We start from the raw sequence: 18,136 nt of genomic DNA, 5'->3' as shown, positions 1-18,136 counted from the left end.
CAAAACATGAGATTACATCTCCTCATCCAGGGGGTGCACACACACACACACACACACACACACACACACACACACACACACACACACACACACACACACACACACACACACACACACACACACACACACACACACACACACACACACACACACACACACACACAGGGAAGGAATGTAGTGTTTGTTTAATATTGTTTTAGGACTATGAAAATGGAAAAAAGGTTTAGCCTATGGATTATGAAAACAACAAAAATAACTGGGAAAATGTGAGAGGATAAATGACTAGAGACAGTGTTGTTTAACTCACTGACCATGACCCATGAGTTCTTCTTACCTTTGTTCAGTAGAAAAGGCTCCCTTTCTAAACATTATAGGACGACCCATAGACCGGTCACTCTTCATGGACACACAGCTGGGTACAGGGGAGGCTCGTCTGTCCTGCTTGATTGGGCTTCAACACAACAGAGACAAACATTACGTCTCTCATTGTCAAGGCTGAGGTGTATGTGGTGTGGAAGTCAGGCGCAGGACACCGAAGCTTAGTCCAACAAAAGTTTACTACTGTATCAAAAGGCACAGATACAAAATAAACGGCCTCAAAACAACAGAGGCGAGCAATACGCAACTATGCGTAAAAACAACAAACAGAGAAAAAACACGCAGCACAACGTACAGGCGAAACAACACACAATCTAACCAATACAAAACAGGGAACTTATAGGACACGTAATCAGAACACAAACAGACACAGGTGTGCAAGACAGACCAAAGCAATCACACCACGAAACATTCAACGGTGGCAGCTAGTACTCCGGGGACGGCGAACGCCGAAGCCTGCCCGAACCAGGAGGAGGAGCAGTCTCGGCCGAAACCGTGACAGTACCCCCCCCTTGACGCGCGGCTGCAGCCGTGCGCCGACCTCGGCCTCGGGGACGGCCAGGAGGACGCGGACCCGGGCGCGTGGGATGCCCACGGTGGAACTCAGTCAGGAGGGATGGATCGAGGATGTCCCTCCTAGGCACCCAGCACCGTTCCTCCGGACCGCACCCCTCCCACTCCACGAGATACTGGAGACCACTCATCCGGCGCCTCGAGTCCAAGATGGTCCGGACCATATACGCCGGGGCCCCCTCGATATCCAAAGGGGGCGGAGGGGTCTCTCCTATCTCATCTTCTTGGAGTGGGCCAGCTACCACCGGCCTGAGAAGAGACACATGGAACGAGGGGTTAATATTTTTGTACTCTATAGGCAGTTGTAACCTGTAACACACCTCGTTCAATCTTCTCAGGACTTTGAAGGGCCCCACAAACCGCCGACCCAGCTTCCGGCAGGGCAGGCGGAGGGGCAGGTTTCGAGTCGAGAGCCAGACTCGATCTCCCGGTGCGTACACCGGTCCCTCACTGCGGTGGCGATCGGCGCTCGCCTTTTGTTGACGGATGGCCCGCTGCAGATGGACATGGGCAGCGTCCCACGTCTCCTCCGAGCGCCGAATCCACTCGTCCACCGCAGGGGCCTCGATCTGGCTCTCGTGCCACGGTGCCAGGACTGGCTGATATCCTAAAATACACTGGAAAGGTGTTAAATTGGTGGAGGAGTGGCGGAGAGAGTTCTGGGCCATCTCTGCCCAGGGGATATACCTAGACCACTCCTCCGGCCGGTCCCGGCAATAGGACCTTAGAAACCTACCCACATCCTGGTTGACTCGTTCCACCTGCCCATTGCTCTCTGGGTGGTACCCCGAGGTAAGGCTCACCGAGACCCCCAAGCGTTCCATGAACGCCCCCCAGACTCTGGAGGTGAACTGGGGACCTCGGTCAGACACAATATCCTCGGGGACCCCATAGTGCCGGAACACGTGGGTAAATAGGGCCTCGGCGGTCTGTAGGGCAGTAGGGAGACCCGGCATTGGGAGGAGACGACAGGCCTTGGAAAACCGATCCACAACGACCAAAATGGTGGTATTCCCCTGGGAAGGGGGTAGGTCGGTCACAAAATCCACCGAGAGGTGGGACCATGGTCGTTTTGGAACGGGCAGGGGATGTAACTTACCCCTGGGCAAATGTCTAGGCGCCTTACACTGGGCGCACACCGAGCAGGAGGAGACATAAACCCTCACATCCCTAGCTAACGTTGGCCACCAGTATTTCACGCTAAGGCAGTGCACTGTCCGGCCAATACCTGGATGTCCAGAGGAGGGTGATGTATGAGCCCAATAAATCAGACGATCACGAACCTCGAGCGGAACGTACGTACGCCCCACAGGACACTCAGGGGGAGTAGGGTCGGTACGCAGTGCCCGCTCGATTTCCGCATCGACCTCCCACACCACCGGAGCCACCAGACAAGACTCCGGCAGTATGGAAGTAGGCTCAATGGACCTCTCCTCTGTGTCATACCGCCGGGACAGGGCGTCTGCCTTACCGTTCTGGGACCCTGGGATGTATGTGATCTTAAAAACAAACCGGGTTAGGAACATGTTCCACCTAGCCTGACGAGGATTCAATCTCCTAGCTGCCCGGATGTACTCCAGGTTATGGTGATCAGTCAGAATGAGGAAAGGGTGTTGAGCCCCCTCAAGCCAATGCCTCCACACCTTTAGGGTCTGGACTACAGCTAACAGCTCCCTGTCCCCAACGTCATAATTACGCTCGCTTAGGTGGCGTGCCGGACCGTTGCGACAGGACTGCCCCAATGCCGGACTCGGACGCGTCTACCTCTACTTGGAATGGTAAAGAGGGATCCGGATGCGCCAGCACCGGGGCCGAGGTGAACAGGTTCTTCAGTTTGACAAATGCCCTGTCCGCCTCAGCTGACCACTGCAAACGAACCGGACCCCACTTTAGCAGGGACGTAATGGGAGCTGCAACCTGTCCAAAAACCCGGATAAACCTCCGGTAGTAATTAGCAAAACCCAAGAACTGCTGCACCTCTTTTACAGTGGTTGGAGTTTGCCAATTACGCACGGCCGACACACGGTCTACCTCTATCTCCACACCAGACGCGGACAACCGATAACCCAAAAAGGAGACGGACTCCTGGAAGAACAGGCATTTCTCTGCCTTGACATACAAGTCATGCTCCAACAGTCTTCTCAACACTCGGCGCACCAGGGCTACATGCTCGGCACGTGTAGAAGAGTACACTAGGATGTCGTCGATATACACCACCACACCCTGCCCATGCATGTCCCGGAAAATCTCGTCAACAAAAGATTGGAAGACTGAAGGAGCATTCATTAGCCCTTATGGCATGACGAGATACTCGTAATGACCCGAGGTGGTGCTAAATGCTGTTTTCCATTCATCCCCCTCCCTAATGCACACCAGATTGTACGCGCTCCTGAGATCCAACTTTGTGAAGAACTGCGCTCCGCGTAATGACTCCGTCATAGTCACAATCAGTGGAAGAGGGTAACTGTACTTAACCGTGATCTGATTGAGACTACGGTAATCAATACACGGGCGCAAACCCCCGTCCTTCTTCTTCACAAAGAAGAAACTCGAGGAAACCGGGGAAGTGGTGGACCGTATGTATCCCTGTGCCAAGGACTCGGCTATGGAAGTCTCCATAGCCGCTGTCTCCTCTTGAGACAAGGGATACACACGGCTCCGCAGAAGAGCCGCTCCTGTTTGGAGATTTATCGCACAGTCCCCCTGTCTATGAGGTGGTAGCCGTGCTGCCCTCGTTTTGCTGAACACAAGTGCTAAGTCCTCATACTCGGGGGGAATGTGCATTGCGGGCACTTGGTCGGAACTCTCTACCGAGGTCGCCCCTAAGGAAACACCTAGACATTTCCCTACACACTGGGCAGACCACTCCATAAGAGCCCTCTGTTGCCACGAAATGGTAGGATCATGGGCGCTTAACCAGGGAAGCCCCAACACCACGGGGTACGCAGAAGAGTCAATCAGATAAAACTGAATGATCTCCTCATGACCCCCCTGCGTTGTCATCTTAAGTGGTGCTGTGACTTCCCTGATCAGCTCCGACCCCAACGGCCGGCTGTCTAAGGCGTGGACAGGAAAGGGGTTTTCTACCGGCCGAAGGGGAATTCCTAACCTATAACAAAATGCCTGATCAATAAAATTCCCAGCTGCGCATGAATCTACTAGCGCCTTATGCTGGGAATGAGGTGCCACCTGTGGAAATCTCACAGGAATACTCATGTGACCAACAGAGAGCTCTGGGTAAGTGGGGCGCCTACTCACCTGAAATGACTCCCCAGTGCGTGACCTGTTGTCTCCTCTCTTAGGAGACCCTCCCCAGCACCTGGCCACGGTGTGTCCTCCACGGCCACAGTTGGTGCAGGGGGTGGCCTCCCTCGGGTTCTCTCTCCTCCTCTCTCTAGCGCCAGCACCCCCGAGCTCCATGGGAATCGGCTCGGAGGTGTTGGAGGGTGGAATGGACGACCCCCACTCGGGACGTCCGCGGGTAGCCAGCAGGGTGTCGAGACGGATGGAGATGTCCACCAACTGGTCGAAGGATAGGTTGGTGTCCCTGCAGGCCAGCTCACGACGAACGTCCTCTCGTAGGCTACACCGGTAATGGTCGATGAGGGCCCTCTCATTCCACCCCGCATCCGCCGCTAACGTCCGGAACTCCAGCGCGAACTCCTGTGCGCTCCTCTTCCCCTGTCGGAGGTGGAACAGACGCTCCCCCGCCACCTTCCCTTCAGGTGGGTGATCGAAGACAGCCCTGAAGCGGCGGGAGAACTCCGCGTAGGTGATGGTAGCGGCGTCTATTCCCCTCCATTCGGCGTTGGCCCACTCCAACGCCTTGCCGGATAGACAGGAGATGAGGGCGGAGACGCTCTCGTATCCCGAGGGCGCAGGATGTATGGTAGCCAGGTAGAGTTCCACCTGCAAGAAGAACCCCTGACACCCGGCTGCAGAACCGTCATATGCCCTCGGGAGCGAGAGCCGAATGCCACTGGGTTCCGGTGCTGAGAGAGGAGGACTGGCCGTTGGTGATGGAATGGTGTGCGAAGGCGTGGGCACTTCTCCAGTAACCAACCGGCGCAGCGTGTTGGACACCTCGTTCATGGTGGCCCCAAGTTGCCGGATCATGGTGTCTTGGTTGCTGATCCGATCCTCCAGCGACTTGGGTGCCGCCAATGCTCCTGCTGACTCCATGGTGGTGTGTTGTTCTGTCAAGGCTGAGGTGTATGTGGTGTGGAAGTCAGGCGCAGGACACCGAAGCTTAGTCCAACAAAAGTTTACTACTGTATCAAAAGGCACAGATACAAAATAAACGGCCTCAAAACAACAGAGGCGAGCAATACGCAACTATGCGTAAAAACAACAAACAGAGAAAAAACACGCAGCACAACGGACAGGCGAAACAACACACAATCTAACCAATACAAAACAGGGAACTTATAGGACACGTAATCAGAACACAAACAGACACAGGTGTGCAAGACAGACCAAAGCAATCACACCACGAAACATTCAACGGTGGCAGCTAGTACTCCGGGGACGGCGAACGCCGAAGCCTGCCCGAACCAGGAGGAGGATCAGTCTCGGCCGAAACCGTGACACTCATCTACTCTGAGCTCAGATGGGGAAACATAAGAAGAGTTTCATTACAAAACGCTATACATCAATTTTCAGAAATGTTCCTAAATTAGCTTTTATTGTTTTAAGAAATTATGAAAGAGATTGGTGTGTTTTTTCAGTAGCTAATCATGGTATGCGATGGTTCAATGACAGCCATGTATTTGTTTAAAATCTATCACTTGATGGTTTCATTTCAGAGAGACAAATAATCATGTTTTTTGCACAATGCTATATATCTGCCTCACTCTCAGAGAAATAAGTAGTACTGCTAGGTTTTACACAGTAATAATATATATATCTGCCTCACTCTCAGAGAATTAAGTAGCACTGCTAGGTTTTACACAGTCAAATGTGACCGACCGACTCGATTCGGTCTAATGTAGCAACATTTGAAACTGTGTTTTTTACATTGGATAAAAGTAGAGACTCAGCTAGAAAAAGGTATATCATACACTACAGTTGAGGAACAATGGGAAAGTAATTCTGCTTTGAAAGATGATAAACTTGTAACCTCACTTTTGAGATAGTGGCCTTTGAATGTTTTGGTTCACCTACTGGAGAGTTCTTCTTTATCTACAGTGGTATTACTTTGGCAGATAATGTCACCCATCTAAATAAATCGTAAAAAAGAAAATATATATATATATATATATATATTGTTAACTAAATATCTTGTGTTTTTGGTTTATGTCAGTTTCATTGTTTGTTATGCTATAAATTGTTATTTTATGGTTGTAAGTGGTAAAATGAACTAGAAAATGTCATATTTTGTAATTCTGAGTAATTACTACTAGTAAGGATATACTTTATTCAGATGAATGAACTAATTTAGTCACCTCTGGTCGAGAAAAACATATTTTCCTAGTACATCCATTGTCAAATTCATCAACCAGCAGCAAGCCACTCTGCCTTCTCGCGCAAGCGAGGGGCATGCTGAGGTAAATTTGCTAACCGTGAGGGTTGCATGATGTAATTTATTTGCGGGCTGGAAGACGCACTCTGTTCTTTTCTATTCCGAGGTTGTTTAATCGCAATATTAGATATTAAGATGATATTTTTAAATAGTGCATTTATACTAGGGTTGAGGTTAGCACATCTGACTAGTGATTATTTACCCGGGGTTCAACACCTGCTATAGTCACTATTTAATTGCTTTTCCAAAAGCAACACAGGCCTAATACGAGATATATAGCTAACTAAAGTAATGAGTGACCATTTTAGAAAGTCATGGGACATATAGTCTTTGGTTGCATGCTATTTTATGTCAATCATATTGCTGCTTGCAGCCTATAACTGATGCTTCGTGGTCTTATGCTTCCATCTATTGGAAATATTTAACAATTAAAAGTTATTAATTCACGTACAGACATTGGTGAGGCAGCTGAGAAATAAAGTGTATTTTTCTTGTTAATTCATTACATCAGTCTCAAACCTGCCCCACCTGCCCCACGCCAATTGCTGGACTTTCACATAGAGGTTACTAGGTCACCCAGTTCAAACCACATTTGAAAAATATAACTAATATGTCTTATTTATCAAGTGTTCTGTCTTGCAATAATAAATATCATAAAATAACTAATGACAAAAAAAAAAACAGCAAAACGCTTAGACAGGTTTTGATTGACAAAATAATCAAAATGCTATTTCGTACTATAATTGTATTTACTAAGATAATATTAGTATGTCATGCAATAAAATGCAAATTAATTACTTAAAAATCATACAATGTGATTTTCAGGATTTTTGTTTTAGATTCCGTCTCTCACAGTTGAAGTGTACCTATGATAAAAATTACAGACCTCTACATGCTTTGTAAGTAGGAAAACCTGCAAAATTGGCAGTGTATCAAATAGTTGTTCTCCCCACTGTACGTATGGTTAGAGTTTCTGTATAGCACTTTGTGAAATCTGCTGATGTAAAAAGGGCTTTATAAATACATTTGATTGATTGATTGATAGGTTTTGGGGTTTTAAGGCAAAAAACAGTATAGGTTTATATCTCTCTTGCGCCTCCCTGTGGACGTCTGTGGGTACCGCATACCTCATTAATGACACCTGCTAGGCTCATAATCTGAGGTAGCAACTGCATCAGATCTACAAATCAATTAGCTAGACCACCCGATTAGACAACAATCACCCCATTATATCCATTTGGTTTGCAACTCAGTGAACCTGCGCAGCATTCGCTCAATTTGATGCCTAAGAACGAAGATTCAGATGAATATAACATTACCCAGCAGCCATTTAGAAACAACAAGTCGTCAATAAAAACGGTTATTTTTAAACGTTGTTTATGACTATGAAAATGGAAAAAATTATTAGCCTATGGATTATGAAAACATTAAAAAGAAATGGGAAAATGGGAGAGGAGAAATGACTAGAGACAGTGTTGTTTAACTCACTGACCATGACCCATGAGTTCTTCTTACCTTTGTTCAGTAGAAAAGGCTCCCTTTCTAAAATGTATAGGACGACCCATAGACCGGTCACTCTTCATGGACACACAGCTGGGTACAGGGGAGGCTGGTCTCTCCTGCTTGATTGGGCTTCAACACAACAGAGACAAACATTATGTCTCTCATCTACTCTGAGCTCAGATGGGGAAACATAAGAAGAGTTTCATTACAAAACGCTATATATCAATTTTCAGAAATGTTCCTAAATTAGCTTTTATTGTTTTAAGATATTATGAAAGAGATTGGTGTGTTTTTTCAGTAGCTAATCATGGTATGCGATGGTTCAATGACAGCCATGTATTTGTTTAAAATCAATCACTTGATGGTTTCATTTCAGAGAGACAAATAATCATGTTTTTTACACAATGCTATATATCTGCCTCACTCTCAGAGAAATAAGTAGTACTGCTAGGTTTTACACAGTAATAATATATATCTGCCTCACTCAGAGAAATAAGTAGTACTGCTAGGTTTTACACAGTAATAATATATACCTGCCTCACTCTCAGAGAAATAAGTAGCACTGCTAGATTTTACACAGTCAAATGTGACCGACCGACTCGATTCTGTCTCATGTAGCAACATTTGAAACTGTGTTTTTTACATTGGATAAAAGTAGAGACTCAGCTAGAAAAAGGTACATCATACACTACAGTTGAGGAACAATGGGAAAGTAATTCTGCTTTGAAAGATGATAAACTTGTAACCTCAATTTTGAGATAGTGGCCTTTGAATGTTTTGGTTCACCTACTGGAGAGCTCTTCTTTATCTACAGTGGTATTACTTTGGCAGATAATGTCACCCATCTAAATAAATCGTTTTAAAAATTATATACATATATAGTTAACTAAATGTCTTGTGTTTTTGGTTTATGTCAGTTTCATTGTTTGTTATGCTATAAATTGTTATTTTATGGTTGTAAGTGGTAAAATGAACTAGAAAATGTCATATTTTGTAATTCTGAGTAATTACTACTAGTAAGGATATACTTTATTCAGATGAATGAACTAATTTAGTCACCTCTGGTCGAGAAAAACGTATTTTCCTAGTACATCCATTGTCAAATTCATCAACCAGCAGCAAGCCACTCTGCCTTCTCGCGCAAGCTAGGGGCATGCTGAGGTAAATTTGCTAACCGTGAGGGTTGCATGATGTAATTTATTGGCGGGCTGGAAGACGCACTCTTTGTTCTTTTCTATTCCGAGGTTGTTTAATCGCAATATTAGATATTAAGATGATATTTTTAAATAGTGCATTTATACTAGGGTTGAGGTTAGCACATCTGACTAGTGATTATTTACCCGGGGTTCAACACCTGCTATAGTCACTATTTAATTGCTTTTCCAAAAGCAACACAGGCCTAATACGAGATATATAGCTAACTAAAGTAATGAGTGACCATTTTAGAAAATCATGGAACATATAGTCTTTGGTTGCATCCTATTTTATGTCAATCATATTGCTGCTTGCAGCCTATAACTGATGCTTCGTGGTCTTATGCTTCCATCTATTGGAAATATTTAACAATTAAAAGTGATGAATTCACGTACAGACATTGGTGAGGCAGCTGAGAAATAAAGTGTATTTTTCTTGTTAATTCATTACATCAGTCTCAAACCTGCCCCACCTGCCCCACGCCAATTGCTGGACTTTCACATAGAGGTTACTAGGTCACCCAGTTCAAACCATATTTGAAAAATATAACTAATATGTCTTATTTATCAAGTGTTCTGTCTTGCAATAATAAATATCATAAAATAACTAATGACAAAAAAAAACAGCAAAACGCTTAGACAGGTTTTGATTAACAAAATAATCAAAATGCTATTTCGTACTATAATTGTATTTACTAAGATAATATTAGTATGTCATGCAATAAAATGCAAATTATTACTTAAAAATCATATAATGTGATTTTCTGGATTTTTGTTTTAGATTCCGTCTCTCACAGTTGAAGTGTACCTATGATAAAAATTAGAGACCTCTACATGCTTTGTAAGTAGGAAAACCTGCAAAATTGGCAGTGTATCAAATAGTTGTTCTCCCCACTGTACGTATGGTTAGAGTTTCTGTATAGCACTTTGTGACATCTGCTGATGTAAAAAGGGCTTTATAAATACATTTAATTGATTGATTGATAGGTTTTGGGGTTTTAAGGCAAAAAACAGTATAGGTTTATATCTCTCTTGCGCCTCCCTGTGGACGTCTGTGGGTACCACATACCTCATTAATGACACCTGCTAGGCTCATAATCTGAGGTAGCAACTGCATCAGATCTACAAATCAATTAGCTAGACCACCCGATTATCGTGGGTTATCGTGGGTTATAATTATTGTAGGTATTGTATTCGACTGAGCCCGGTGAAGCACGAGGCTGGCTAACCCACTACCTGGATTAGCGGGTAGCTACTGGTAACTATTAGCAACTGTGGATAGTTGTTTCACGCTTAAGAGTACCTGTAATTACGCCAGCTAGCTGCCTACCATTCAGCAGTTTTTCTAACCTTATTGTCTGAAGCGTTAAAGTTAGGTAGTAAGTAGCTACTGTGCTCGAAATGTAGCTAGCTTGTTGCTACCTGGATAGCTACTAAACAATAGCTGGAATGACCTAGCGAACAGACGCGAACTGGCTGAGTCGATTCAGTGGCTAGCTTTGCACTTGGCTAGCTAACAGTAGCTGCTAGGGGTATGTTATAACCTACATTTGTGTTTTGTTGTTACATACTGGTAACCAGAGTCGGAAGGGAATTCGGGACATGGGTGACTAGTTAACGTTAGCTTGGCTCTCTCTGTGTGTTCGTGCCGTGGGATGAGGTTTTTTTTCGTTGGCAGAAAGCAATGGCTAGCTAGTATGCTAACTATTCTAGCTAACTAACTGGCTGAATAAGTTGACGACGGACTCTCTCAAGCTGTCGGGACTAACCCACAACGTTAGACACGGACACGAATGATCTGCTTGGCGTGTTGACACACTGGTGGTTTGTTGTGGCCGAGTATTGGTGCTACACCGTGTTATTGGAGCCTGGCATGCTAGTTGGCTATGGCGTCATAGGACTAGGTGCCCTGGACGGTTTTCACGGAAGAATACTGTGCCAAGTTAGCTAGCTGAATAAACCAAGTTAGTCTATTCCTAGAAAACATTGAACCGCTGTAGTTTACAACAATTATAGTTTCTGAGGTGGAAGTTGGGAGAGTTATATTTGGGTGTTCGGAGCCTTGTTCTGTGAGCTCGCAACGAGTCGTCAAGCCATGGAACAGGAGGGGAGGACCGAGCCGGCCAGGAGGATAGGGGACATAGAGAGTCAAAGGATGCAGAAAGGGAGGAGAGGAGGGTTGAGGAGGCAGAATCAGGAGATTGGAGGGAGAAGGATTGAGCAGAGGGAAGAGATGATAGGATGGTAATGCGCCGTCGCAACCTTCGCTCTCTCTCTCCCGCTACTCTCTCCTCTTCCATCCTATCATCTCTTCCCTCTGCTCAATCCTTCTCCCTCCAATCTCCTGATTCTGCCTCCTCAACCCTCCTCTCCTCCCTTTCTGCATCCTTTGACTCTCTATGTCCCCTATCCTCCTGGCCGGCTCGGTCCTCCCCTCCTGTTCCATGGCTTGACGACTCGTTGCGAGCTCACAGAACAAGGCTCCGGGCAGCCAAGCGGAAATGGAGGAAAACTAGACTCCCTGCGGACCTGGCATCTTTTCACTCCCTCCTCTCTACATTTTCTTCCTCTGTTTCTGCTGCTAAAGCCACTTTCTACTACTCTAAATTCCAAGCATCTGCCTCTAACCCTATGAAGCTCTTTGCCACCTTCTCCTCCCTGCTGAATCCTCCTCCCCCTTCTTGATCCAAACCAGTCAGGTTTCAAGACTGGTCATTCAACTGAGACTGCTCTTCTCTGTGTCACGGAGGCTCTCCGCACTGCTAAAGCTAACTCTCTCTCCTCTGCTCTTGTCCTTCTAGACCTGTCTGCTGCCATTGATACTGTGAACCATCAGATCCTCCTCTCCACCTTCTCCGAGTTGGGCATCTCCGGCGCGGCTCACTCCTGGATTGCGTCCTACCTGACAGGTCGCTCCTACCAAGTGGCGTGGCGAGAATCTGTCTCATCACCACATGCTCTCACCACTGGTGTCCCCCAGGGCTCAGTTAAGGCCCTTTCCTATTCTCGCTATACACCAAGTCACTTGGCTCTGTCATATCCTCACATGGCCTCTCCTATCATTGCTACGCAGACGACACACAACTAATCTTCTACTTTCCCCCTTCTGATAACCAGGTGGTGAATCGCATCTCTGCATGTCTGGCAGACATATCAGTGTGGATGACGGATCACCACCTCAAGCTGAACCTCGGCAAGACGGAGCTGCTCTTCCTCCCGGGGAAGGACTGCCCGTTCCATGATCTCGCCATCACAGTTGACAACTCTGTTGTGTCCTCCTCCCAGAGTGCAAAGAGCCTTGGCGTGACCCTGGACAACACCCTGTCATTCTCCGCTAACATCAAGGTGGTGACCCGATCCTGTAGGTTCATGCTCTACAACAATCGGAGAGTACGACCATGCCTTACACAGGAAGCGGCACAGATCCTAATCTAGGTACTTGTCATCTCCCGTCTGGATTACTGCAACTCGCTGTTGGCTGGGCTCCCTGCCTGTGCCATTAAACCCCTACAACTCATCCAGAATGCCGCAGCCCGTCTGGTGTTCAACCTTCCCAAGTTCTCTCACGTTACCCCGCTCCTCCGCACACTCCACTGGCTTCCAGTTGAAGCTCGCATCTGCTACAAGACCATGGTGCTTGCCTACGGATCTGTGAGGGGAACGGTACCTCCGTACCTTCAGGCTCTGATCAGTCCCTACACCCAAACGAGGGCATTGCATTCATCCACCTCTGGCCTGCTGGCCCCCCTACTTCTGCGGAAGCACGGTTCCCGCTCAGCCCAGTCAAAACTGTCGCTCCTATGGCACCCCAATGGTGGAACAAGCTCCCTCACAACGCCAGGACAGCGGAGTCACTCACCACCTTCCGGAGACACTTGAAACCCCACCTCTTTCAGGAATACCTGGGATAGGATAAAGTAATCCTTCTACCCCCCCCCTTACCCCCCCCCCCCCCCCCAATTTTTTTTTATAAAAAATAAATAAAAAACATAACATATTGTAAAGTGGTTGTCCTACTGGCTATAAGGTGAATGCACCAATTTGTAAGTCGCTCTGTTAAGAGCGTCTGCTAAATGACGTAAATGTAAATGTAAATGTAATGACCAGAAACTGTTTAATGTTTGATGGCTATCCGCCAGCCATCGCTAGCAAAATGGGTGACCACAACGTGTACACAGGTGAGTGAGTGAGTGAGTGAGTGAGTGAGTGAGTGAGTGAGTGAGTGAGTGAGTGAGTGAGTGAGTGAGTGAGTGAGTGAGTGAGTGAGTGAGTGAGTGAGTGAGTGAGTGAGTGAGTGAGTGAGTGAGTGAAGTAGCCGCAACCTTGTTATTAGTAAGTTACATGAAAACTTACAGGATTAATGCAGGTAGGTCTCTTTGTTGGCAAAGCTGGCATTGTGATGCAGAACAATGAGCTTGGAACAGCACTTTCGGAAGGCGAGTCGGTGCCACAGAGCTCAATAGATCTAATAGGAGCTGTTATTTCGTGATTATGTCATAATTAGGGACATACGGTAATATTATGAAACTGGGCTCCATGGCGGATGTAATGAACTAAATGTATCCGAAAAAAAACATTGTAAAAAATGTCACTTGAGGCAACCCGAAAATAATATTCAAAAGTTCAGTCCTTGGACACAGAGGGGTTAAACACTAAAGTTACTGTCCATCTAGTGAAGAGAGGAGAACCGGACAGAGGGATGGTAGGTAGCCAGCATCCGTCAACGAGAGAGGGAGAAGCCCTCCACGGTACTTAACAGGTGGAAGAAACAACCCGGGAGCTCCATCGGTCCACAAGAAATGCAGGCAGCCGGGGATGATGTAGTGGTAGCTAGGATAAGTAGGATGCTGCTGGTAGAGTAGCTAGCTTAGCTAGCTGTACCGACTAGCTTGGCTAACTAGCAGGTCATTCTTCTGTCTCTTGAGGATGATGACGAATCCGGTTAACCACAAAATGAAACATGGATAGCGAGTGAAAAGGATCTGGCTACACTCATACTGTCCCTGACCGTTAAGCAAAAAGCAAATTGAACAATAAACTTCGGTGTCTCAACACTGTAACGAACTCCGTCGTTATTCCCCAAGATCACCTCAGCCCACTCTGCGCGTAACTGGACAATATGCTTGGCGCCAAACCGTACGTGGACGTGGACAGTTCTGTACGAGGACGCGGACAGTTCCAGAACGCGGACATGAGCACTGCCACACAATAAACTAAACCAGTCATTATTATTATCATTATTATTACGTAAAACAAAATTATTACTTTTTTTAAACAATATTTTGAGATCTGGGTTAACAGAAGGTGTCTTGATAATAGGAAAATGCACCGAGTCAGTGGATCCTGCGCCACATGTAATTGCTTTGGAGTTGTTAAAATACTGTTTTGATTTTTCTATATGATCAATCCATAAATAATATAGACCTACATGCATCAATATGTCTTCCACTTTTGACAATGATTTCTGTATAATAATTATGTATAATAAGTGTTGGTGATTCAATAGTCTAGTTAATCATTACATGACTTTTAACACACCATCTATGTTTTGCTCAGTCTGGCTTGTGGCTGCTGCTGATGACAACTACATGAATGTTGTTCTTCTACATCATAATAATGATGTCTACATAGCATTTTGTCTCAGTTTTGGCAGATTAACTCTTGCTTATTTCTGAATATTAACTCAGGTTTTCGCCCAGCGGCAAATGAGTTGGAGCTGTGGCAGGAGTTGGACCTATGGCAGAAAGGTGTCCGGTTTGAATCCCGGGCCGGGCGCTGGAAAAAATGGGCGGAATTGATCTGACCACTGGAGGGCTGCTGGTTTCACATCCTCAAAACATTCACCTTTCGTTGGGCCCTTGAGCAAGGCCCTTAACCCCACAACATGCTCTCCATCCAGGGGCGCTGCACTGCAGCTTGAACCTGTGCTGGTCTCAACTGTATGTGTGAGGTCTGCTGTTTGGGGGGGTTAAGAACGGAGCAGACGACACACTTTTGTTGTTTGCTGTAACTAATGGACAAAGTTGTATTGTATTGTAATGTATTGTATTGTAAAGAAGTCAGCCAGAGTTGACGTGTGTGTTTGCATATAACCAAGATCAATTCTATCCCCCACCCATACAATACTTTTACACAGTAATTATAATTTTTCCCAGACATCTATAGACAGCCTATAGGGAGGAGGTCAGAGACCTGGCCATGTGGTGCCAGGACAACAACCTCTCCCTCAACGTGACCAAGACAAAGGATACCGGAGTGCCAAGGATACAAGCGGTACCGGAGTGCCAAGTCTAGGTCCAAAAGACTTCTCAACAGCTTCTACCCCCAAGCCATAAGACTCCTGAACAGCTAATCATGGCTACCCGGACTATTTGCACTGCCCCCCCACCCCATCCTTTTTACGCTGCTGCTACTCTGTTAATTATTTATGCATAGTCACTTTAACTCTACGCACATGTACATATTACCTCAACTACAGCAACTAGCCGGTGCCCCCGCACATTGACTCTGCACCGGTACCCCCCTGTATATATAGCCTCCCTACTGTTATTTAATTTTACTTCTGCTCTTTTTTTTTCTCAACACTTTTTTTGTTGTTGTTTTATTTTTACTTAAAAAAAAATTAATAAATGCACTGTTGGTTAAGGGCTGTAAGTAAGCATTTCACTGTAATGTCTGCACCTGTTGTATTCGGCGCATGTGGCCAATACAATTTGATTTGATTTGATTTGATTTACTAATCAATAATTAATAAAGTAATTACTTTTTTATATATATAATAATATATAATAATAATAATCATTATTATTACTTATACACATTACATTTTGGATAGATAATACTCAGACATCTATAGTGTTTACAGTAATGACTCTACCGATCATGATCTTTTTTAATCCCACCCCTCTGCTACTCTCAGCCCCGCCCACCTATCTCCGTAGAACATCCTCTTTTGATTTCCACCTGCCATATTTTTTCAACTGTGCTGTGATGTCATACATGCATTTTTAACCTTTCTAGTGTGGGAAATTATTCTCTTATATTTTAGACGTGATGCCTAGCTTAGAAAGAATACATGAATGATTAAACATAATAGGTTTGTGCTGTACTGATATAGATTGGTCAACATAACAAGCTGTGATTAATGTGAGGAACTATTAGGGGGTAGGCCGAGACAGACTTGTGTCTCACATACACACACTGCCTCTTTGTTAGACCGCTCAAGGACATGTGTACTGCAAAAGTGCTGACTCTCTGGACAAGTTGCAAAACAACTAACACCTGGCAACAGTGGAGCGCCAAGGGACTGGGACCAGCCGGTGCGCCAACGATAGGCTGAGTAAGTCTAAACCACGCTCAGTCTCTACTCTGATAGGCCAGCAGGGAGCAGCAACTATCTCTGTCAGATTATCTAAAGAAGAACTTAGAATGATGGCTCAGTTCTCTGTCTGCCCTGTGTGGTATTTCAGTGGACCCGTATATACGAACATCATATATACCATTGAAGTGTTTTCCATTAATTAAAATACTAGTCTATTTTAGAAGACGTGTTGACCTCTTTTGTTCCAATACCAGATTTGAATTGACGCAATTTATCACTAGTCGCATAGTATCCACAGACTGTAAGTTAAAGGTCAATATTTTTCATAAGAGTATTATTCTGTTGTTGATTGACAGACTATGGCTTTCCAAATCCCCAGCACTACTATTTATAAGGATCATTTTAAATGAATATTGGGATTTTTCAACCTTTCCTATTTTCATATAAATTATATTCTAGCTAAAAATATTCCTATTTAATAATAGTAGCCATAATTCATAAATGGCACCATGCAGGGTTCTATATGGAGCCATTTTGGTTCAGGGAAGAAGAACCTCTAGAGTTCTGATTAAAGAACCCTATAAAAGGTTTCTATATAGAACTTTTAGTGGTTCCATATATAAAGCAAGTGATAGAACCCTTTTTGGTTTAAACAGGAGTGAAGAGTGTGTTGATATAATGGTAGTATTGTCAACATTTTAGACACATGAAGGTACCCATAAACAATCATTTCTGAAAAAAAATAACAAATGTGAAAAATATTGTGGATATAACGTTTTACTCTTCATAAGTCCTTAAAGAACATTGTCATCTCACCTCTTAGCTTTGGTGTCATGTCCCCCAGAGAGACTCATTTTAGAGGCAGGGCCCCCCTCCTCTCTCTCCCCAGAGAGACTCATTTTAGACCACTGACCCCTAAACAGAGATCCAACATGTTGGTTGTGGTTAACACAGTGACAACTAATTATTGAAGGTCAATTGTTCTATTTTATTCATTATCTCTTAGAAATCAAAAATTTACTAATTGATACATCCAAACAGTCAGGAGATATAATGCACTCACATCAACATATAGTCATGACTGATATTAAAACAACAAATGTTCTGATATTCTGAAAGATGATTTAGAACTATGATACATTAACATTTTTACAAATTGTAAAATAACCACGATATACAAATCATATAATACGAGATATGAACAACAATATGTTTTTGAATCTGACTTGCCTACGCCCAGTTAGCGCCATTTTGTATGATTGAACTGTCACGTACCTGTCCCAGGTGAAATGGACCGTTAGCTCTGAGTGTTTTACTGTCATTCTCTATACTATAATAACACCATATATTTAATTTCCCTACACACTTTACAATAATCCCTTGGAAGAGTCTTACCTTGTAGCCTGTATTCACAACCAGAACATGTCAAATCATTGAGATATTTTCCGTTGTGCTGAGAGAGCACCTTCCTGATGACAAGTGGCTCTGTATCTGTGTTGTAGGTACAGTTGATCTTTGGATGCAATAATATCTGGTCAAAGTCTAGTGGCACAACACCATAGTATATCATTAACAGAACAGTAGTTTAACCTTTGGCCAGTAAAGGCCATGGCATACTATAAAATGTAGAATCATTATGAGGGATCC

The 18,136-nt window shown here is 44.9% G+C and overlaps 1 protein-coding gene and 1 long non-coding RNA gene across 2 annotated transcripts in view; both read right to left on the bottom strand.

Annotated features, from left to right (window-relative positions):
- LOC311140758 (NACHT, LRR and PYD domains-containing protein 3-like) overlaps nucleotides 1–18,136 on the bottom strand; it is a gene marked incomplete at its 5' end in the record, with an annotated part of 241,072 nt that overhangs the window by 150,225 nt on the left and 72,711 nt on the right. The gene's annotated exons all lie outside the window — the stretch shown is intronic.
- Nucleotides 286–18,048, bottom strand: LOC311142473. Its single transcript, XR_014614319.1, has 4 exons — nucleotides 17,885–18,048; nucleotides 17,306–17,404; nucleotides 7,988–8,104; nucleotides 286–451 (listed from the first exon to the last, which is right to left on the bottom strand). It is a non-coding gene; the product is annotated as an uncharacterized lncRNA (long non-coding RNA).

The sequence above is a fragment of the Coregonus lavaretus genome (genome assembly GCF_964263955.1).
Source record: "Coregonus lavaretus genome assembly, chromosome: 2".
Classification (NCBI taxonomy): domain Eukaryota; kingdom Metazoa; phylum Chordata; class Actinopteri; order Salmoniformes; family Salmonidae; genus Coregonus; species Coregonus lavaretus.
Note: the sequence above shows the minus strand (reverse complement) of the source record. Positions and strands in the feature narration are given on the sequence as shown.